The sequence below is a fragment of the Leptopilina heterotoma genome, unplaced genomic scaffold (genome assembly GCF_015476425.1).
Source record: "Leptopilina heterotoma isolate Lh14 unplaced genomic scaffold, ASM1547642v1 Lhet_36, whole genome shotgun sequence".
Lineage (NCBI taxonomy): Eukaryota > Metazoa > Arthropoda > Insecta > Hymenoptera > Figitidae > Leptopilina > Leptopilina heterotoma.
In genome coordinates, this window is record NW_025111040.1 from 2,631,709 (window position 1) to 2,654,824 (window position 23,116).

The following is a 23,116-nucleotide window of genomic DNA, read 5'->3' on the forward strand; positions in this document are numbered from 1 at the left end:
TATACAAAAATACAAAAAATTCAGAAATTTACAAAAAATATAGAGAAATACAAATAAATACAAAAAAAAAAAATAGAAAAGAACAAATAAAAAGCAAAACTAGAAACAAAGATCGAAAATTTAGAACGATTTTTTTACGACTCAACATACAACAATGTCGAAACGACATTGTAAATTCAAATCAGTTTTGAAAGCATGAAACGTTTTTCAGAAAGAGAGACCTTGCGAAAATCAGATAGAGAGGTTCGGGGGCGAAAAAGACTTTACGAAAGAGAAAAGAAGTGTTGAAAAAGCGAGAAAAACTCAAGGCTTCGAAGAGAGAGAGAGTTTTGGGGATGGGTTGGGGGGGGGGGAGTGTAGAAGGTTCGCTCTCTCTCTCTGTGTGACGATAGTAGTAGGATGCTGGGGTGGGGTTTGTTTTCAAGGGATGAGAGAAGCATTGGTTCGAGTAGGGCGAGATTTGGAACGAGGAAGCATCGAGGTTCGAGAGAGTGAGAGAGAGAGAGAGAGAGGGTGAAAGGAATGGCAATGTCTGTAGAGGAGTTAACCTACTTCTGTATTTCGGCCGTTTGTCAGGGACTTGTATCTGAATTTCTCGACTCTCCGACAATTTTAAGTCCGAGACTACAAGCAGTGCGCTTTGTGGATTTAAAAGCGTTTCGATGTAAACAGACAAGAATCTCCAATTCGAACTACAATTCTAATTCATTCAAACGATCTTTTTATAAAATCTTTTATTTCATTCGTTGTTCGCTGAAAAAAAAAATCTTTAATTTTGGAGAATTTTTTTTTCTTTTTTGAGAGAGAAAAACGTGGACCAAATCACAAACGAATCGAATGTGATTAAACTCTTTGCTTATAATTTAGTTTTGTTCTTTATTTATTTACTTATTTGATTTTTAATTTTTGCTTATTTATTACTTCTGTATTTATTTACTTGATTTTGTAATTACTTATTTACTTATTTCCTTCTCTGTTTACTTAGGTACTAATTTTTTCATTAACTTTATTAATAGTGAAAAGAATAAGGCAAAAAGTAAAATAAATAAAAAGAAAAAGATAGAAGAACAAAAAGACAAAAAAAAGTACAAAAATACAAGAAATATAAAAAAGATAAAGAAACAAAAAAGTCTCAGCGAGGAAATGGAACAAAATTTACAAAAACAAAAAAAACAAAAATTATCCAGGTACACAAAATACAGAAACCAAAACGACAAAAAATACAAAAACCAAAAGGACGAAAGAACAGAAAAACCAAAAAAATACAGAAAATTACACAAGTACAAAAAATACAAAAAAAGGACAAAAAGACAGAAATACAAAAAAATACAGAAATAGAAAAAAGACAAAATATAGAAAATATATAAAAACAAAAATGCAAAAAATTAATCAATAAAAGAGAGAGAAATACATTTTCCGAATATAATTTCCCCTAATTTAAAATACAATTCAAATATCTCATGTCAATGATAAAAATAAAAAAAAGTTAATACGAGAATGAAAAAAAAAAAAATACCATAGTATTATTTTATTTTTGTTGTCTATGTCAATCTTTTTCTTTCATGTGCATATTTTTAAATGTACAATCGAATGCTAATCCGTTTATATCGATTTTTGGACATTTTAATGTTGAGAGATTAAAATATATGCGTATGGGATTTTGAGGAATTTATAATCGAAAAGACTTGTCATTCAAATCACAATGTGGAAATTGCGTATTGTGCGATGTCTCTGCGATACTGAAAACGCGCGACGTGCAAAACTCTCGAACGCGGTTTTTCAAAAAAAAAAAAAAAAAAAAAAAAAAAGAAACGAAACGAAATTGGTCATTAAATGGTGCGTGAAAAATCGTCGAACAGAATCTCTATCTGGAATATCGATTAGCCCCGCTTATTTTACAAATCGATATAGAAATGCCTCAACTATTTGTGTGTATGTATGTGAATGAGGGTTTTCTGTAACTATGAAATATTGAATATAGAAAAACTCCTCAACATGAGGTTTAAAAATGAGAAAATTTTCAATATTTAGAACCATTATGAAAAGCATATGAAATAGCATTTTTTACTATTAAAAATATATAGGTGGATGAGGAGGAGGAGTTTATTGATGAAACTTCCTTTTATTGCCGTATATTTATAACTCGATCAGAGTTCGTGGCGTCGATGTTAAAAATCGAGTCACTCAATTTAACTCTGGACCATTATGGCACGTGGATGTAATAGATCAAGCGGCAGAAATAAGATTACGCCACCGCACTACCCTAAGTATTGGATATTATGATATAAAAAAAATTTACGTTTGTGACTTAATCAATAGGCGAGCATTTGCTTCTATAGAGAAAATTGTATGGAAATTAATATATTATTTAGTAATGTTTAGCAATTTTATTTCTTTTAATTTAGTCCATAATAATTTGTTAAATTGCCAATTTGCTACTTTGTCAATTTGCTAATTTATTACTTTGACAGTTTGCTAGTTTGTCAATTTGCCAAATTGTCAATTTATTCGTTTGTCAGCTTGTTAGTTTGCCAATTCGATAATTTTATTAGTTTGCCAATTTGCTAGATAGTCAATTTGTCAATTTGCTAATTTATCAGTTTGACAACTTGTTCAGTTTGCCAATTTGACAATTTATTAGTTTACCAATTTGCTAGTTCGTCAATTTGCCAATTTGTTAGTTTATCAATTTGTTAATATGCCAATTGGTTAGTTTGACAATTTGCTAGTTTGTCAATTTGTTAATTTGACAATTTGTTCAGTTTGACAATTTGACAATTTATTAATTTGCTAGTTTGTCAATTTGCCAATTGGTTAGTTTGCCAATTGGTTAGTTTGTCAATTTGCTAGTTTGTCAATTTGTTAATTTGCCAATTTGACAATTTATTAGTTTACCAATTTGCTAGTTCGTCAATTTGCCAATTTGTTAGTTTATCAATTTGTTAATATGACAATTGGTTAGTTTGTCAATTTGCTAGTTTGTCAATTTGTTAATTTGACAATTTGACAATTTATTAGTTTACCAATTTGCTAGTTCGTCAATTTGCCAATTTGTTAGTTTATCAATTTGTTAATTGGCCAATTGGTTAGTTTGACAATTTGCTAGTTTGTCAATTTGTTAATTTGACAATTTGTTCAGTTTGACAATTTGACAATTTATTAATTTGCTAGTTTGTCAATTTGCCAATTGGTTAGTTTGCCAATTGGTTAGTTTGCCAATTGGTTAGTTTGCCAATTGGTTAGTTTGTCAATTTGCTAGTTTGTCAATTTGTTAATTTGCCAATTTGACAATTTATTAGTTTACCAATTTGATAGTTCGTCAATTTTCCAATTTATTAGTTTATGAATTTGTTAATTTGCCAATTGGTTAGTTTAGCAATTTTCTAGTTTGTCAACTTGTTAGTTTGCCAGTCTGGTAATTTGATAATCTTCTATTTTGTCAATTTGTCAATTTGTCAATTTGTAAATTTTTGAATTTGTGAATTTGTCAATTTGTTAGCTCGTAAGTTTGGTAATTTGTCAATGTAAAATTCGTAAATTTATTACTCCCGTTAATTTGTTTAATTTACTAATTTCAAAAATATATATCAAAGTCTGTTTTCCAACTCTCCCCTAATTTTCAACATTTCTCTTCTGAAGCCCTCTGTTCACAATTGACAAAATAATTTTTCATTGAGCATGTTCCATAATACAAGTGTGTTTATTTATTAAATGTATGGAAATGAAGAAAATAATATTCCAAAAAGTTATTACTTATTCTCTCTGAATATTAACAAGTCGGAAAAGTAAAAGCAGGAAAATTTTTTATCTACAAAAATTGTAATTAATGACAGAAAAATTATCATGAAAAATGCATTAATCACTGAATCTCCCCTTCCTTTTTATAATTTTGTATTTTTATTTTTGTAGAATCATCAAATTCTCATTATACATAAAAATCTCTATCAAATTTTCGGAGGTTTGTAGTCCATAATAACAAAAAGGGATTTTTCTCCCCAAAAAAATAAAATAATGCTAATTGTACACAAATTGTATTTAAAATTAGATTTTATTCTGCTTTAATGCTTACGCGATTGTTTTATAATTTACATATCTATATAAAAATGGAAATTTTATCATCAAAATGAAATAAGATATTTATTACTGAATATAAAAGAAATGAAATAAAATTAAAAAAATGTAATTCAAATTACGAGATTAATGAAATTAAACTAAAGGGATTGAATTAATAAAAAATAAGGTAGAATTGAATTAATTCAGCTAAAATTGATGTAAAAAAATAAAATAAAATTATAAAAGTCGACTTGAAATAAAAAAAATTAAATTCAATAAAAAAATAAAATGTAAATTTAACAATGAAATTTATGTTAGAAAAAGTGAATTACATTAAAAAAACAAAATTTAATTAAACAATAAAATTGAGTTATAAACATAAAATAATTTAAAAAATTCAATTGAAATACAAAATTTAATTGAAGTAGAAAATTAAATTAATGTAAAAGATTTAAATTGAAGTAGAAAAATTAAATTTATATCGGGGTATTAAAATCAAAATAATAAAATCGAATTATAAAAATGAAATCAAAACTGGAAAAAATATTATTACTGAATTAAAATCAAATTAAATACTGCGTATGAAGTAATTGTTGCGGAAATTTATAATTTTAAATTATTATAATTGTAAAAGGAATAAAAAACGAAAAATGTTGAAAATCATTGAAATAATAAATATACGTTTTGTAATAAAGTTTGTAAAATATTTTATTACGAAGATATTTTATTAAGATAATATTTCACTGTCATGAATATTATATTATAAGTATTTTATTACAATAATGTTTAATTTTAATGTAAATCTTTCATTACAATTGCATTTAATTTTTAAAAACATGTTATTAAAGTGCTTCATTTCGAAAAATTGATAATAAAAATTAAAAGCAATATAAACAGATGTAAAATATTAATGATAAATATTAACTTATATAAATAAATATTAGAATAAATATATTTGCTTATTATATTTATTTATACAACGAATTGGGTTTTTATCCTTTTAACTTGAATAAATAAATAATTAAATAAATAATAAATAAACAATAACAAATTTATTTATAATTATTTAAATAGCAATAGTAAATAAAAAAATATTTATAATTTAATTATATTTACTAATTTAGGTCTTTTTATTACTAAATAAAAAAAATTTTTTTTTGAAGAGGAAAAAAAGAAAAAATAGAAAGGAAATAGAAGAAAAATCTGGAAGAAAAATAAAAGAAGAAGAAGATAAAAAAAAGTTAATTAAAAATATGACAAATCCCAGTGTTTTAACACCCAGTAACCACTATATTGATTTCAATATGACGTCATATGCGACTATATAGCATTCATAATGGAAATATGACAAATCTTTCGATACCTCATTCATCAAAATCCATCAAGCTGTTTACAATCTACGTAAAAATGAAGTATGGTTCATGCATAACGAGAAACAATATTATCCGTGTTTTCATAGTAATAATTACTTATATAGCAACCACAATTTAACCCTCTGCATATATGCTAGTTTTATTTTTCTTTTTTCTACCTATTGTCAACAAAATAAAAGTTCATTCAAATATTAAAAAAAAAATTATTATTTATACACATCCAATTTATCGCAACTGTTTTTCTAACCTGTGAGTTTTGTTTAAAATAAAAATCAATTTAAAAATGGAAAACAAATTCATTAAATTCGAATGTTCTTTTGTTAAAATTTAACATTGTATTTTATTTTTTATTTGTTAAACTCATTAGTTTCCTCTTATTCGAACAACAAAGAGGAAATTTTATTACAGTTCTATTGTTGTATTATTTTTTATTTCGATTTTGTTATATTTGGTGTATTTTATGATAAAATTTATTATATATTATTTAATTATTCTTTATGTTAATAAATCCAAATGCTTTTTTTATTTTTATTTTATTATTAATTTAGTTACACAGGCGAAATCAAAATAATTTTGAAATAATAATTTTACATGTTATTTATTTATTTAATTTTCAATATTATCATATTTATTATTTTGACTTTACTGCATTTATTGTCTTCATTTTACTGCATTTAGTATTATATTTCATTTATTATTCAACATAATTTAGGAAATAATTTTTCAAAATTTGCAAATTAAACTTTTAATTACCAAAGTAATATCCCAAAATAGTGGTTGTAAAATTTTTTATTGGAAACAATTTTGCCACAGGACTATAATAATCATGATAGAGAAGCTTCATTAACCCATATAATGAGAATAGTTATTCAATATATTAGGATTAGTCGCTTGCAATTAATTTAATTATATATTCCCAGCGTGAATTCAATACAGAAATAAATGTAATCATTAAAATAAATCCTTTATTTTGTTCTCAAATTACCGCCAGTAAAATTTTTCTTTAAAAAAATGGTTTATTAATAAAAATTTTTTTTATTGTTGAAAAAAAAATATAAAAACATACAATCATAATAATGTTGTATTATTTGGGTAATTAAGAATTATTTATTATTATTTATTTATTATTATTTATTACAATTTATTTATTATTATTTACTTATTATTATTTAGAAAGAGCAATCGTCACTGAAAATGTTTTTAGTGCAATTGAAAAAATTATTCACAAAATTTGAAATTATAAAATTCATTATGTTTGTTATTTGTTAATTAGGTTCCTTTTTATTTACTTATTTTAATTACGTTACTTTTCATTTACGTTTCTCTTTTATTCACGTCAATCTTTATTTACGTTATTTTTTATTTACATCGATTTTTATTTCCGTTACTTTTAATTCACGTCAATTCTTAATTAATTATTTACGTTCTTCTTTATATTATTTTTAACATTATTATTTATATAATTTTATATTTTCATAAAATTATAAAATTATTTTTTTTATAAATTATAAATTATTATTTATTTATATTTTTATTTATTGTATTAAATTGTACATTATTTCTTGTTAACGTTATTCGCGTATTGTTTGCAGTGCAACTGGTGAATGAAGACACAACACTTGCATAGAAAACGAAAATGAATAATTATCTCTCACTCTCTCGCTCTTTACGAAACAAATAATTTCCGCTTTGAAATTGTTATAAAATTATAAATTAAGACCAGTAATTAATTATGATTTCAACAGGGAGCATTTTCGGTGGGAATTTTCCATTTTGAATTAAGAAATGATTTGTTTTTTACAACCGAGACGGAAATTTTTTCCGCACACATTTGCAAATTTTGATTTTCAGATAATGCAGAGCGAGAGAGAGGAATAAGGTAAAAAATTATGTTATTTTAACACTTTTAAAAGTGGTTATTAAAACGACACGTACTGACACTTTTTCACACACTGAGGGCGCCACTGTCTCAGAATTAGCGCACTTGTTAAAATAACACTTTTTTTTCCAGTTGTCATTTAAGAAAAATTTCCCAACGATTTGAAAATAAATGCGGAAAATTCCACAGTGGATTTTATTGCGAAATATTTTGAAATTTTTAACGTTTTTTACTTATTTTGGTGCAATTTTGGAAAAAATGCCAAATTTGAAAAATTTATTTTACAAAAATTTTCCGCCTGGTTTGTTATAGAATGAATTTAACATTTCAATTTAGCAACTTTTTGACAATTTTCTTCTGTTTTTGAATTTTTCTATTTTATTTTTTTAATATTTCACTAAATTTTTAAAAAATGATTAACTAGTTTAGTCACTTTTATGTTGTTTAATATTTCAATTTCCTTTTCGATGTTTTTAATTATTTCAATCAATTTCATGTCACAGTTTTCTTGAAAGTGTCAAATTGATACTAAAGTGGATCAAAAATTGATGTCAAAAATTTGGATTAATTTTTTATTTAATCCACATTTTTGGTATCAATTCGTAGCAATTTTATATCATTAAGTATAAATTTGTCAAAGTATAATTGTTTAATATTTAAATTGTATTTTTTTTGGCAATTTTCTAATTGAAATAATTTTTATATTTTTAATTGAAATTATTTTTTTTAATATTTTAACCATTTTTCTATATTTATCACCATTAGAATTCTTCCTATATTCTCGGAACAACAAATTTAAATCGTAAAAACATAATTATCTATAGACGAAAGAGAGAAATTATGTTATAAACGAAACTTTATTACAAACTTGTAAACTTTATTCAATGACTGTTAAACTTTTTTTTTTGGTCTAGTTCAATGTGACGGGTTTAATGTACGGAAAATATGCAATAATGGACTTTGCGAATAATTTTTTTTTTCGATTTTGCAATAAGAAAGTACGTTTGTTATGGTTTTAACGAGAATCTAACAGAGCGAACTCTCAAAAAGCGGTTTAACTTTGTGTTGAACAAAACTCATAAAAAAAAGCTCCATCCAGTTGATGTTGACCTTAGGGTAACAAGTTTTCGGATATTTTTCAGAAAAACTTTCAAAAACTCTAGAGAGAAAGAAATTAATATCACTAGTTTTTTTTTATTTCAAAAACAAAGACTTTTTGTCACTTATTCTCAATTTAATCGAAAATTACAAATTTTTTCCCCAACTTCCAATTTGTAATTTTCTTGTTATCTAATTTTTAAATTTTCGAAATCTTTCTCTTCTTTCGCTTAAACTTTTAATTCGAAAATCAGGGAAAATTGAAATTTCAATGGAAAACTAAAGTTCAAAAATTCAATGGTTCAGCAAATTCTCAACTTTTAATCAAGAATATTACAATTTTAGTAAAGTGGAATATTTTCTGAAAAAAAGTTGGGAATTTTGTTGGAAAAATTGCATGGGAACGATTATATAGTTAGAAATATTGCCCAGGCAGAACATTAAATCTTTTTCTATGCGACAAGAAACTTCCCTCCTCGACATTTCTAGAGCGCACATAAAGAATTCTCTTGTTGACTCTGTTATTCAAGTAAATGTCGGAAAAATAAAAGAGAGAATATATTTCCTGCGAAAAAGACCATCAACACCCATTAACGATAATTTCCACACTTGAAATCTTAATCTGATTTTTGGTTTTCTATTTAGTTGGAGAAAAGTACTTTTCCCAAAAAGGTAGATATAAAAAGAAAAAAATAACACCAAAAACTTGGTAAAAAATTCAAAAAGAATATTAAAGGAAGAGGAAAAAGAGCACAAATGAGAAAAAGTAGTTTTCACGAAACGGAGCACACATCCGGGAATCACACCCACACGGAACACACGGAACTCGGTCACAAAGCGTTGGCGTAAAATATCGATACGAATTTTTTTTTTGGCACAAATTTTCTTTTTTTTTTTTTTGAGAAGAGGAAAAGTAATGGGAACTTTTTTGGGGGGTACCTTCTCAGAGGTGATAAGCGGTGTGATGTACGTGGTGACTGCCGTCTTGTACACTTTACGATTGACTTGTAATGAAAGACTCCCTTCCAAATTACTGATCCAGTGTCAGTTGATTAATCCTCTCGCGATTTTTTTTTCCTGGAAGCACGCACGCGGCGATAGACTTCCGGTCACGCGTACCAGAGGTACCTGTTGGCCTCACGGAAGTCGTCACAATTTAACTTGGTCACAATTATTTTTTTTTTTTTATTTAAAACATCCGTCGGCACACGATAATTAACACTTGGGATAATTTTTTTTTTTTTTGGGGATATGTTGTGGAGAAGAGGGGATTTTTTTTTGTGGGAGAATAATCCTGAGAACCGGTTTTTTTTTCCAGGCACAAAATTATCCGATTTTTCCGTTAAAGGAAATTTTCCCGGTTGTTGTGAACCGACAGAATGGTACGCGGATGGTACCTGCGCGCAACTACTGTCGGTCGCGATATTTTTTTTTTTTTTTTTTTTTGAACTGACAGAAGTTTTTGGTAGTTGTTTTCGAACTATTCGGTATAATGTTACACGCTGTGGCGCCGAGAACGGAATGGGGCGACCGTGGAGTCCCGGGCAGTGGAGCCGTAGCGAGGGGAGGTGGTGATGTGCTCTGGTGGGGTTGCCCTACGAATAGAGAGGGGGAGGTGAGTTGGTTTTCCTACTATAGCAATTGCTACCCCTCTTGTTTGACGCAAGCGCGATGAACGGCTCTTGAGCGCAGGGGTTACATCGCGACAGGCGATTCAGCCCCAGCATCGACCGACGCGCTGCGCCGACCCAACGAGAATACTTAATGCCAGTGGAGCTACCTGACTGCCTGCGCCACGCTCGCTTGACGGTGGAATAAGAGAAGTCAAGACAGACAGAGAGAGAGAGAGAGAGAGAGAGAGAAGGTTGAGTGGGAACCACAAGAGGAGGGAACCAAACTGATAGCCAAAGAATGAGGCGAGTCAAGTTTAGGGGTGAGAAGAGCCAGACTGATTTTCGGTGGCTACTTGTTACACTCAATCTATACATCAACGACAACTTTTTCCCGAATCTTAATCCACCTCCGAATAAATTGGAAATTCTCCATTAAGACAGCATCTACATTCATCATTTTCGAAAAATCGATAATCTAGATTTTCTTATTAAGTTTTCACATTCACAGTGAAGAAAAGAAATAGGCTTTTAGCAGCAAAACAGAAAGCAAATCTCATTCAAATTTCGAAATTGATTCCTCATTAATTTTGTTTCAGTGTTTCTGAAGACTTCTGGATCTACCTACTCTCAATTTTAGAGTTGAAATAAATAGTTTTAATATCAATTGTTTCAGTGTTTCTGAAAACCTGGATCTATGTACCCTCAATCATAAAGAGTTCAAATAAACAGTTTTAATATCTAAATTTAAATACTAACAGTTTCCCTTTTCTTTAAACCTGTCCCCTTAACATCAGAGCCTTCAGCTCTGAATAAATTAGGATAAACCACCGATGCAGACAATTAAATAAAATAACGTACACAACAACATAAGAAATAAAAGAATAAAATAACATAAAGACCTAAATAAAATAAAAATATACTCTCCCTGATCGATACAATTTCCTGAATTCTTTAAACGGATAGAAAAATTACTGAACCATTTTTTGAGCCATTTGGTTACGATTGAAGCAGCGGAGGGAAAAAGTTCGGGTCAGAGATTAACAGGTCAGGGATTGCGAACAGTTCGCATGTTATCTGAATTCGGTTCGCTGACTACCAATCGTCGTTATGTCAAAGAGTTTGCAATTGAATTTTTGTCGGTACCGATACTGACCGTTACTGTCTACCTTGTGCTTCCTCTGAAGCATCTGGCTGATGGCCAGACTCCACTCGCATGCAGACCAGTGTGAACGTACCCTGCGTTTAACACGAAAGGAAGGGGCTAACCTAACCCAGAAAGATTTCATTGAGCCCCAGAGAGTGTGTTGGCACGTTGCCAAATACTATCACCGGTCGTACGCACGCCCTCGCGATGATAGTATAACTCACGTACTCGAAAACAAAAGCTAAGGACCACGTCTCGTTCTCATCAATTCGAATCGATTTCATTCCCCTCTCCCTTTCCCCTACCTTTTGATTCAAACTTGATTTTTTGTTTTATTATTACCAATTGCTATTAACACTAGTGTGCACCTAGTTTTATTTTTTTGATGATAGCAGTATTTCGCTTTCTATAAAATATTATTTTGCTTTTACGTCACAGAATCAGACCTACGTTTTTGGGATGTCTATTGGTCCTTGGAAATGGAACAGTGGAATCTGTCCCGATGGGAAACCATTGGGAGACTATTGGAAGGTCATTAGGAGGCCATTGGGAGGCAAACATCTGTAGTGGATAATTGTTCCGAAAGGAAACGTTTTCGTCGTAGCGATTACGATTAGAAACTATTATTACTACGACTACTATTATTATCATTGTCACTCGACGTTCATATGCTAATAAAATTTACATTGCCAAGAGATGAATACCATATGAAATATTAGGATCATGATGATAATTCCCAATAACAAAAACAGGATGACTAAAAATAGACCCACAGAATTGTTCAGATTGCTTCGAAGAAACTCGGTTGACCCAACTATCCTAGGATTAACCTAAACATAAAAACCAAGGGTAGTTTAGATTTTTGTTTAGACCTATAAAAAAACCAATGACCAGTTTTTGATGATCCGGATGAACCGCGTGTACAAACGAAACAAAACTCAAAAAAGAGAATCATTTCCACTTCTTCTTGGAAGAAAACCGAGGAGGAGACCAAAGGAGAAGACCATTGGTGGGGAGAAAAATTGTTATTGCGGGAGAATTCGCAACAGAAGTAATGTGATCAATAACTCTTGGCGGATTTCGCTTGTCACATTTAGTCTCTCCGTAATGTGGTGTACAATTTGGTCGGTGGAGAATATGGTGGAACAGAACAAGCTGGATCTTATTAGAACACGTTAGTTGTATGACAGGAAGAATCCAGTGCTAATAGGAACAGTGGCAGCATGAGGATTCTGCGGGCGATTTGTTCAAAGTGTGAGAGGCGAGAAATTCTGGCTGGCAACATTCAACATTTGGCTAACATCCAAAATAAGATGCTGAATGAACTTGGCGGGAAAACAGCACCGATGCGTAATTTCTTTTATCGCGGACAAATAACAACCTCTTATTTCGTTTCGGAAAAAAAATGTAATTACCAACGCGAAACACAGTTGTTGTTAATGACTGTGGGAAGATCCACACATGGCAGAAACTATTGATTTCTTCATTCTTTCGTCTAAAGTCTTATTAGGAATTTCTGTAGTGGGTATTTCAAGTCGATATCTTAAGAAGTCGATAGCTATGACCATTCTGTACGTTTTTAATCATCTATTCTCTAACGAAATATTTTTTTCCAGTTAGTTTTCTTAGATTTTTTTCTGATCGATACTACAACCACAACATTTATTCCAAAAGCAACCGGAGCTAAAAATATTTACTAAATATTCCGTCTACAGAACGACTTGAGATTAGGAGCACTCGCATTTGCCTGAACCACTCGTCTATTGGGTTTTTTCGCCAGAGAAGGAGACTGCGGAAAATTTCTCTTGAGTACAACAGGTTTTATCGACAGTTGAGTTCTAATGGTATATACTGGACAATAATCGACAGTGCATATCATTATATCTCGACGTCAAACCTCCCGCTTGATATTTATTTATTGATGGGAATGAAATTTGCTTATCTGCTTAGTCAGATAAGCAGAAATTAATTTCTATTCCCATAAATTAATTCTAGAATTGTAACCATAAATATAAATTTGTAGCTCTTCTAGGAGCTGATGAGCTGGCAAAAATAGATACATGGAGTTTAGTAATTTTTACCAGTGAATCTCGAAAGTATCCCTTCTGTATGAGCACCGAATTAATTCCTCTTCTTTCTCCAAAATTTTCCAGAACTAGTTCAGCAAAAATCAACGACTGATGATTTTTTAGTATGAACCAAACCAGTTTAAATTACAGAATTCCATTTGAATCGATAAAATCAAAAATGACTTTTCCAAAATCAATCAATCTGGAATGAAATAAATCCTTGGAAAATAAACACTAGTTATTCGATTCGAGAGTTTAAAACAAATTAATCTCTGAAAGAATGGTTTGTGTCAAAATAGCATTAATGATAAATGATAGGAGGAGGATATAGATGAGCGATGCATTAGATAAAGACCATTAAGTGGAAATTGTTTGGAGAAGAAAAAGAAAATAGGTGACTAATGGAAATGCTTTAACGAGAAGTCAGATTTCCTGTGGTCTCTGAATCTCACATTCTGAGGAGGGGGTGGAGTGATAGAGCAAGGGGGGAGATCTGGTGGCTAGGGGTTGCTTACTGGGTGGAAATAGGGGGTTGGCCTCTGTTTGTCTGACAAAGTCCAACTTCTCCCATAACATCGTATTTTCTGTTTGCGCGTACCCACTGCCAACATCATCGTCTCAGTATCTAGCAGTGATTCTCATTCATTTCCCTAAAAATTGTTTCTTTCTCCCTTGAAAAACTAATTTTGTCACACTATCAAAAAGACAATTTTTTTTTGGGTAGAAACTTACACCTAATAAAGTTTATTGACTGGATTTGTGTTGAGATAACTTGATGTCAATTGTGTATCACAGAGATATGTAAATTATTTACCTTTCCCTCGATGGACAAAACTATGTTTCCGTTTGAAGCAAGTCGAATGAAACTTTAGAGAACTCGTGTGCAAGGCAAATAATTAGAGAACACCTGCCATCGACCAATGTACTTTACCATTGGAATCGAGAAATTCCAAACGGAAATTGTATTTCCGGACTTCTAAGGCAGTTTACGAATCATTTTAATTTCTGCTATTAACAACTCGCGTTAATATCCTTAATAGGTGGGTAATAATTTGTCTATTGAGAATGTAATTTTTTGATTTACATTTGGAAGGAAAAAAGAGAAAGGAGATTAAAAACAGGTGTGTGACCATTTTTTTTTTCGGAGAGAACAAAATAAATACTCGAAGGCAACGGGATCTATAAACTTCATCGAAAGTACAAAAATACTGAAAACGAGGATAATATTGTGGGGCGATCTGAACAAGTAGAAAAGAGGATTACGCTCTTGAGCACTTGCCATTGATTCCAGCAATGTCCATTCCAAGCGAGAATGTCGAAAACTAGAGTTGTCATAAATTTTGTAGCCGTGTTCCCCCTTTTTTTTTCCTTGCAGGCGGCGCTCAACGATTTGTCGTGAAGATTTTTCTAACGCGATTCTCGGTTGCGATTTCTTCTTTCCTTCTTTCTTCTTCTTTTTCTTTTTTTTGCCTTCCCTTTTTTCTTAATTTTTCTTTATTTTCCTTTTTCTTTTCTTTTCTTCTAGTTTTTCTACTTTTCCTTCTCTTTTTTTCTCTTACACAGCAGGTGCAAGTGAAGCGACCACAAACCTTCGCAATCTCTTTCAAACTCAGGCAGCCATTGAAATCCAAATGGAAAAGAGCTTTCAGTGTGGGAAATTATTTTACTTTATTGACGTGAGTCTAAAAATGTATTTAAAGAATGTACTCGCGAGATGCGTTCACTCGCTTTTTTCTCCATATATGAGCAAAAAAAAAAGAGACAGGAAGGTCATGGATTTAATCTTTTTAAAAACTTGTTAATTTTCAAGTTTCAAAAAATAAAAACTTGAAAGAAATGAAAAATATGAATCTCCGAAAGTAAAATATAAAAATTTCAGAAAAACCTGGAGGATGAAAAGTTTTGAAACTATATTCAAGTTGGAAATTTAGGTTCGTAGATTTGCATCAAAAACTTTTCACTTCCGAAATGAAATGTTGTCTGAATTACTACTAACTGGAAGAGATATTTTTCTGAAGGATTATGTTTAACGGAATTTTATTAAAAATGCAGATTTAACAGATTAGAAAAATGTATAAATTTTTGAAAATATTTGTTCTGTTAACAAGTTAGTGTCGAAGAATTTCTTCCCTTCAAATCTAGTTTCTATTTTCAAATATAACTTTAAGACCCATGAAATGGATAAGTGGAAACTTTTCTAAAATATTACAACTCCGAGCTCCAAATATATTCAAGTAAGAACATTCTCGTTGGTAGTTTCACTCACTTTGAATTTGTTGCTCCTGGTTTGTTTGAAGGCTGTGAGTTCGAAGGAGAATGTGCCTCTGAAGGGTGCGGTAAGACGACTTGAAGTAGATGGGCAAATAGCCCGAATCACGCAAGCCACTGCTTTGTAATTAATAGTGGACTCCGAAAAAGGGTTTTTCCAATCGTATTCAAACTTTTCTTTCTAATCAGTAAAATTGTCATTTTAATTTTTTATTTAAGTTGCTATGTAAATTTTTATTATGTTCCTATGTGTAAATTTTTACATAATAAATAATAAGTTAATAACTTTTTCCAAAGTTTGTTTTATTTTCGACCAACTAATCATCTAATCATCTAATACAGAAAAAACTGTAATTTTTATTTCAGTCAAAAATGACAAAACGCACTTATAAAAAAAAGGAGAGACGTGAACTGGGTCGTTGTTGATGACAGTAAAGTACGATAAACACAAACAAAAAACTGCTTCGCGTTGAGAGAGGAGAAATTTTACAACGACAAAGCGACACGAGAAACGAGCAAAGACTACCATCCGATTAATGTGAAATTGAAAGGACGTGACGTCAGACAGTAAGATTCATTCTTCTGATGATCAAAAGATTCCTATCATGAATGACATTGTTACATTTTTCATTTGCGAAAAAAAAATGTTTGCTTAAAAAAAAACATTTCAATAAACATTACACAACAAAATATTTTGTACAATAGAATTATCAAGAAATTTTTTTTAAAGATTTTTTTTATTTTAGGGTATTCAAATTATACCCCAAAAAGGGTTCACTCTGACTTGGAAGTAAAATTAGCGTTTAAATCCCATTTAGAAATTTAGATTTAAATCCCATAGTAACTATGTCGTAAAGGGAATATTGAGGATTTTCATAGTCAACGATAAGGGGATCACTGCGTCGTATGGTAAATCAGTTCGCAACGCTATCGACAATCGAGTTACGATTACCGACTGGGTGTTAATTAACTCTTGAATAAATCACCATGAAGAGAGGTCACTTTTAGGCGACGCCGATTCTCTACTGAATGGTCCATGGCATTCAAAATATGCAGTTGATTTTTATTTCTTGCAAAAAAAAAAAGAAGCTTCAAGTAATAAATGGAAAAATAATAATAAGTGAAGTCGATTCTCCGGACGGTCATTTAATTTCCTGTCGCGTTCATACTGTGTACAGATTTTTATTTCGTGTAAAATAAATTCAAGTCAGTGCGGTAGAATAATGTCGATTAAAAGACACCAACGCTTCTGTTAATAGGTTGGGAATTTTTTTTAATTATCCACGAATTCTCCTGTCTGGAATCAAATTGATTTGAAGTTCAATTCAATTTTATTTGCTGCTGAATTTATTATTGAAAATAAGTTCAAGTTAATAAGTGACAAAAAAAGGCTTTTCAGGTGAAAGTCTGAGCTAATCATCAATGAATATTAAATTCTTCGTCCCTCACTAAACAGTTCTTCAATTGTCATTTGTCAATAATTATTTTTTCCTATTTATCACTAATAAGAACATTTTTTTCAATTTTGGAAAATGGAAAATTGTTTTTCGGACTCTGATGCTTGAAAAATAATCCCCATAGTTAATAATTTTGATCTCGATTTTAATTTAGACGAAGAGTTGAATAAAGGCGGATGTGTCCCTTCTTAGATATTATGGTCGACCTGGTCAGAGAGTTTGGAATCTCTTGCGAAGAAAAAAACGTTCCGGGAGAATACAGAGAGAAAGAATAAAAAAAAAGCATTGCAATGTCGTCGTGAACCTTTTCGTAAACATAATGGAACTGCCTAGTAATCTTAGAAGTTGTGTGTACATCAAGTCAGTTTGTGGTAGTAGGCCGGTTTTAAATGTCCCTGAAATGGATATCCTCATGTAGGTACCAACTTGTTTCCAACACGACGACGCTAGGGAGTTACCGTTTCTGATATTGCCGTCGCGACGCTCGCCTAAAGCCCTCGCAAAATTCACCTCTCGCATAAACCTGACACCACTGAAGTAAGAGGTGGTATTTTCCTACATTTTACCGAGGCAACTTTAATAGGACACATGGCATTTTATAAGAACTGTCCTAAATACTTGAAAAATATCGTTCTTCCCCTCAAGAGAAGGAAGGAAACAAAAAAAAACGTACATTAATATTTTTCTTTTTCCATGAAGAAAAGAAAAAGTATAATTGTTTTAATAAAACTTGGTTTGGAGTAAAGATTTATTATAATAAAAGGGAGAAATTTTTAATTAAAAGATAGACAAAAGTGACAAGATAAGGTGGAAAATTTTGAAAGGAAACGTATATCAAGATATCATTAATCGCAAAAAGACGTCTGCCACTTGAAGGTTTGAAGATTGCACTCCTCTATCAGGAATCTTCGTCTCGGTTTTCTTCCGTCGATATCTTTTCCAACTTTCGACAAAACTCGTAAGAACATTAATTTTGGTGCGAAACGAAGCGCTAGTGTAGGTCGCGATAGAAAAAGATATCGAAAGTTCACTGGCGGAAATTGCGCTTCGTAGTTGAAGTCAGGAGCATTCAAATATTGAGTTCGTCTGGCCGAGTGACATTTGGCAGATCGTATCAAAAACACTCCCCTCTCGCATCTCGTAAGGAGATAAACTTTATGTCTTGGGAAAATGTCAAAATAGAAAAAAAAGAAAGAAAAAGAAAACTTGATTCGAATTGTTCTTTATTTTACTTCTGACTTTTTAGGTCAGCTACTCGATTCCAAGACGTAATCTACGTGACGTATCGGGAGAAACGTTATAATTAAGGGCTGTCTCTCGGAAAGGAAGTCTTCTCATGGCGCGAGTGTTGAGATAACAAAAGTGGAATTGCGCTCGTTTAATTTAAAATTTTCTCACAACTCACCAACACAGCAAATATCGTATACCAATAATTCTCTCCTCGGTCACTTACCTGTAACAATAAAAGAGATAGAAATTAGTTACAATGTTACAAATATAAATATAAATAGTTATTGGAAATTAAATACTATTTTTAGTCTGCTAAGAAGGTGCACCGTCTTTAATTATCTTAGATCCCTAATTTGTTGGATTTCGTACAAAAAAAATGTTTGATACTGTAGCGTCAAACAGACAAATAGTTGTGGGTATCGAACAGCCAATTAACCTTCCGTATCTAGCCGTACAAAATATTTTGTTTTGCGTCTTGAAATTTAGGAGTACTCGCATTTGTCTGGACCAATATTATTTGTTTGGAATGGAGAAAAACAGTAAAGCGATACTTCGACTATGTTATTCTTGTAAATATTAAAACTATTCTTTTGAACCCTTTATAATTGAGAGTAGATAGATCCAGAAGTCTTCTTGAAAACACTGAAACAAAATTAGAATTTGTATGGAATCTGGACTGGACTCGATGAAGACACTTGATGACAGTACACAACTAGTTAACTTGGTGGCGGTTCCTGAACAGACGAATTCGGAAAGGGGACAATATGATAACACCACTCACTTTAATCACTTTCGGGGTCAATTATTTCTTATTAATTTAATTTTGCTGCAAGGGCTTTGTCCCTGTATTGGGCAGGTATAAGTGACCCTATAGAAGGGTGACGAAATACTGATTACCATATTTGGTATCGTCCATGTGTAAGACCTTCGGATCGATGTTGCTTCAAGTTACAAGATAAAAGTTATGATTTCTATTAAAATTCATTATTTGTATAATCAAATCACTTTTGCTTTTTAACTTTTCTTCCGCTTGATAATATTTGAAAGCTAATTCTGTTCATTAGAGTACAAAAGAATTTATTAACATAAGAATAAATTAGATGGTAAGAAGCAAGACAGCTTGTCTGACCTGCTTCGATTGTAAAAGCTCCTCAAGGGAATGCTGCTTGCAATTCACCATCCTCGTCATTCTCTTCATTCGACCTTTCCCCCCCCCACCCCGTTAAGTTTCACTGTTGATCTACTCGCTGAAATACCAACACAATATAGCACACGTCTCAAACAAGCTGGAAACTTAGGGTGGCCGCTGTGAATCAAAGGTGCCTTCTTGGGCGTAGAGGAGAACCTGAGCGGATTAAGTGCGAGGGTGGGATGAAACGAAGCTCATCAAGGTAATGCAGCTGGGATTATCTTGCGACTGAACAGGATTTTGACGCGGAGGAGAACGTAGAACAACGTGAATAGTAAGGAAGAGAGACGTCTCTCTAACACGTACCATGAATTGATCGTTTGATTCCAATTCCTTTGAGATTTCCAAACAGAATTGACGTACGCCGTTGTCCACTCCATTACATATCGAGAATACCGATTTCCCTCTCTCTCTCTCTCACCCCCTCATCTCTTGAGAATTAATAACAATAATAATTCACATCACGCTCGTTAATCTGACAGATAACAAATTGTCATATTATTAGCATTCACGGTGAAAAGAGAGGGGAGAATGGAAAAAAAAACATTTCACAATAATACAAAATTAACTCCTCCAAAGTAAGATGAATAAGACCGCGTTTTCTCTTCTCTAGCTTAATTAATTCTTAGTTTGTTAATGAAAATTATAATACAAGTGCGAAGAAACATCAAGAGAGTAAAAGAGATTGTCTAAGATAGAGAACATCTCTCTAAATAGTTCCACGAGTAATTTGCGCAACAACTATTAGCAAACCGACATTTATCTCATTTAACTCGAATTAGCACCTGGATGCGTAAACCTCTTACACAATACGAACAGAATTAATTTATTCCACAGAAGCGAAACCAATTTTCTTGCCAGAGAAAATTGAAATAGATAATCCAAATAGAAAATTAAAATAGAAAATTATAAATTATAATCGAAAACTATGTAAATTAAAACTGAAAGAGGAAAATTGAAATATTTTTTTTTGAATACATTATTTTCATTTGACATTTCTAAAGAAAAATTCCACTCGCGTCAGTAAATCGACGAAATGAGTGATTCTCCAACAGGTTTCCCTCTTGTGATTTCTCCCTTCAACTTCACAAAGACGTAAAAGACGAGAGAGCGAGAGAGGAGGTGGAGAGGGGGAAGGGGTGAGTTAATTTAACCTCAAACTCAAACCCTTTTAAACATACATAAGCGGATGAGTTATCAAAGGGCGACTAATATGTTGCACATATTACATTCCTAGAATAACATACACGTGTGTATTGGACACGTGTGCATCCACTCCGAGTTGACTTATTAGTGCCGTTTTTTATTGGATTTACCGCTTGACTTTATTTACAGGAAATATTTTCCAAGTGTTGAAGATTAAAAATTATTGTCGGCATAAAAATGTTGAATTCGAAAATAAACTCAACGTTTTGACATTTATGTACAAAACAATTTAATTAATCATTTAATAGAAGTGACACGCAACAGAATTGTCAATTTAGAGACTAATTAAAAACGTAGTTTTACCGACAATAGTGCCATTTACCGACCTGAGGTACAACGGAATAATTTTTTATTCTTTATTTTCTTCAGATAGAAAAATAATTTTTTATTCTTCTCCCTTGTTATTATTATTTTCAACAACAAAAAACTACTCCTCTGAACAATCCTCTATGTTCCTCATCTCCACCTCTTCTAGTTTCCGGTTTTCAGACGCGTCAGTGATGGATCCTAATCCCTGCTCGGCTTTTGTTGTCACTTCCCCTACCACTGTATCTCGAGAGTATATCTTTGAATCGTCCCTATCCGTCTCCCTGCTGTTGAAGCTATACCATCACCCAAAGCAACCTCGAGAGAGAAGGTAAGTAATGCCAAGATTATGTAAACGTCACTCCAGTGAGACGCCATCTGTTGGATTGTGTTCGAATAGCGCGCACGTTTGCTTACTTACTCATGACAGCTTTTAGAAATCCCAAATGAGAATACTTGCTTTTATTTAACAAACAGACGAAAAAAGGAACATTTTACATTTCATGACATTGTCACCATGCCCCAATTAGTGCACTACTAATTTTAGGATTCTTACTATTTCTTTTATTTTCTTTAGTTAAGAAAAAAAGTACCTAAAGCTGTTAAAAATAGTGCCACCCATTTTTTTTTTCAACCAATGAGTATAAATAAGGACAGAGGCGAATTATCCATTTTACGAGTTCGCACTTAACGTCGTCCAGCTGTCACACTAAAGATGTAAGAAAAAGATTCAAAAGAGTTTAGTCGAGAGAGAGAGAGAGAAAGAGAGTTTTCAACGTTTCACCACTGCGCTGAATTTTCACTAACGAGATTTCAAAACAACTAACTTTCCTTCGCTTTGGCATGCAGAAGAAACGTCGCATCGCGTTTTTCCAGGTATCAACTTTGCAATGCCGTTGATAGTTAGTTCCGTACAATGTAATCAGCACCAAGCTGAGTGGGTACTTGCTTAAATATGATAACAAGTCTGTTCATTTAATACCCAGTCTCTCTCTCTCTCTCTCTCACTCTGTCTCTCTTAACTTTGTATGATTTTAATCACTTCTCATTTTCTTCTCAAAAATGAAATAATAAACTTTTTTCACTTGTTTTCCGTTGAAACGGATTTTTAAAGTTAAATTACCACTTAGGTTTTTTTTGTTTCCTTTATTTACTATACAGTCACGAAGGCAGAAGAAAATGCTTCTTCTCTATTTAATGCTAAAAGAAATGGTCTGTTCGATTTATTAAATTTATTTAAATTTAAGAAACAAATATTTGGATCCTTCTCTTGTAAACTGAAGTAACATCGATAGTCTTACACGAGGACAGTAGAAACCAAATCTGCTAATCAGTATTTCGTGACCATCATTAGGGTCACTTACCTGTCTAGTACAGGGACTAAGTCCATTCACCGAATTAAATCCGTAAAAAAAAATTGACCCCGAAAGTAATTAAAGTGAGTTGTGTTATCATACTGTTCCATTGCAAGGAACTGTATAAAAGGCGCCACCTTTACAAAATTCGTCAGTCCAGGAAGCGTCACCGAGTTAACTAGTTGTGTACTGTCATCAAGTGTCTTCATCGACTCCAGTCCAGAAATCACCAGCGAATCAACTAGTCGCTTTTCTCGAGTCTAATACCAAGTGCATCATTTTGTGTATCATTTTGTACGTACGGTTCATCATTGTAAAATTAAAATATAATCTAGATAACACGTTTAGGACGATATTTCAAGTTTGATCTAAAGTCATTCCATCTCCCGGTGCCCACTGGGTACTATCAAATCGATTTAGCACTTAGGGATTACCTCCCTATTCTTGATTTGATTCATTTCGTAACATTTCTGAAATGTCATAAGTTTGAAAAATTAGAAAACGAATAAAGTTTCCAAAAATAATGATTTTATCCGCCTCTTAAAGTAATCATAAAAATTAAAAAAAGAACAAGACTCAAGAAAGACAGGAAAGAGTAAAAGTCAGAAGAGCAATTTTTCAAAATGTCAGGAATCAGATAATCATCGTTGGACATTTTCAAAGATAATTGACATGATATTTAGTATGAGAAGGAAAGGTGGGGGGCCAGGGGTGGTTTGTCGCACAAAAGCCGCATTGTCAGACAGTTCAGGATGCGTCGATATCTGTTGGTGAAAACCCCTATCCGGATGCATAGTATCGACGTCAGTGTTGATCGAAGTGTAATAGAGATAACTCGAACTGTGGCTACTCGAGCGCAGGATGCACTTGCACGGA

At 31.8% G+C, this 23,116-nt stretch overlaps 1 protein-coding gene across 7 annotated transcripts in view; it reads right to left on the minus strand.

Annotated features, from left to right (window-relative positions):
• The window catches only part of LOC122505579 (RNA-binding protein Musashi homolog Rbp6), a 1,132,030-nt gene that overhangs the window by 341,848 nt on the left and 767,066 nt on the right, over positions 1 to 23,116 (minus strand). The gene's annotated exons all lie outside the window — the stretch shown is intronic.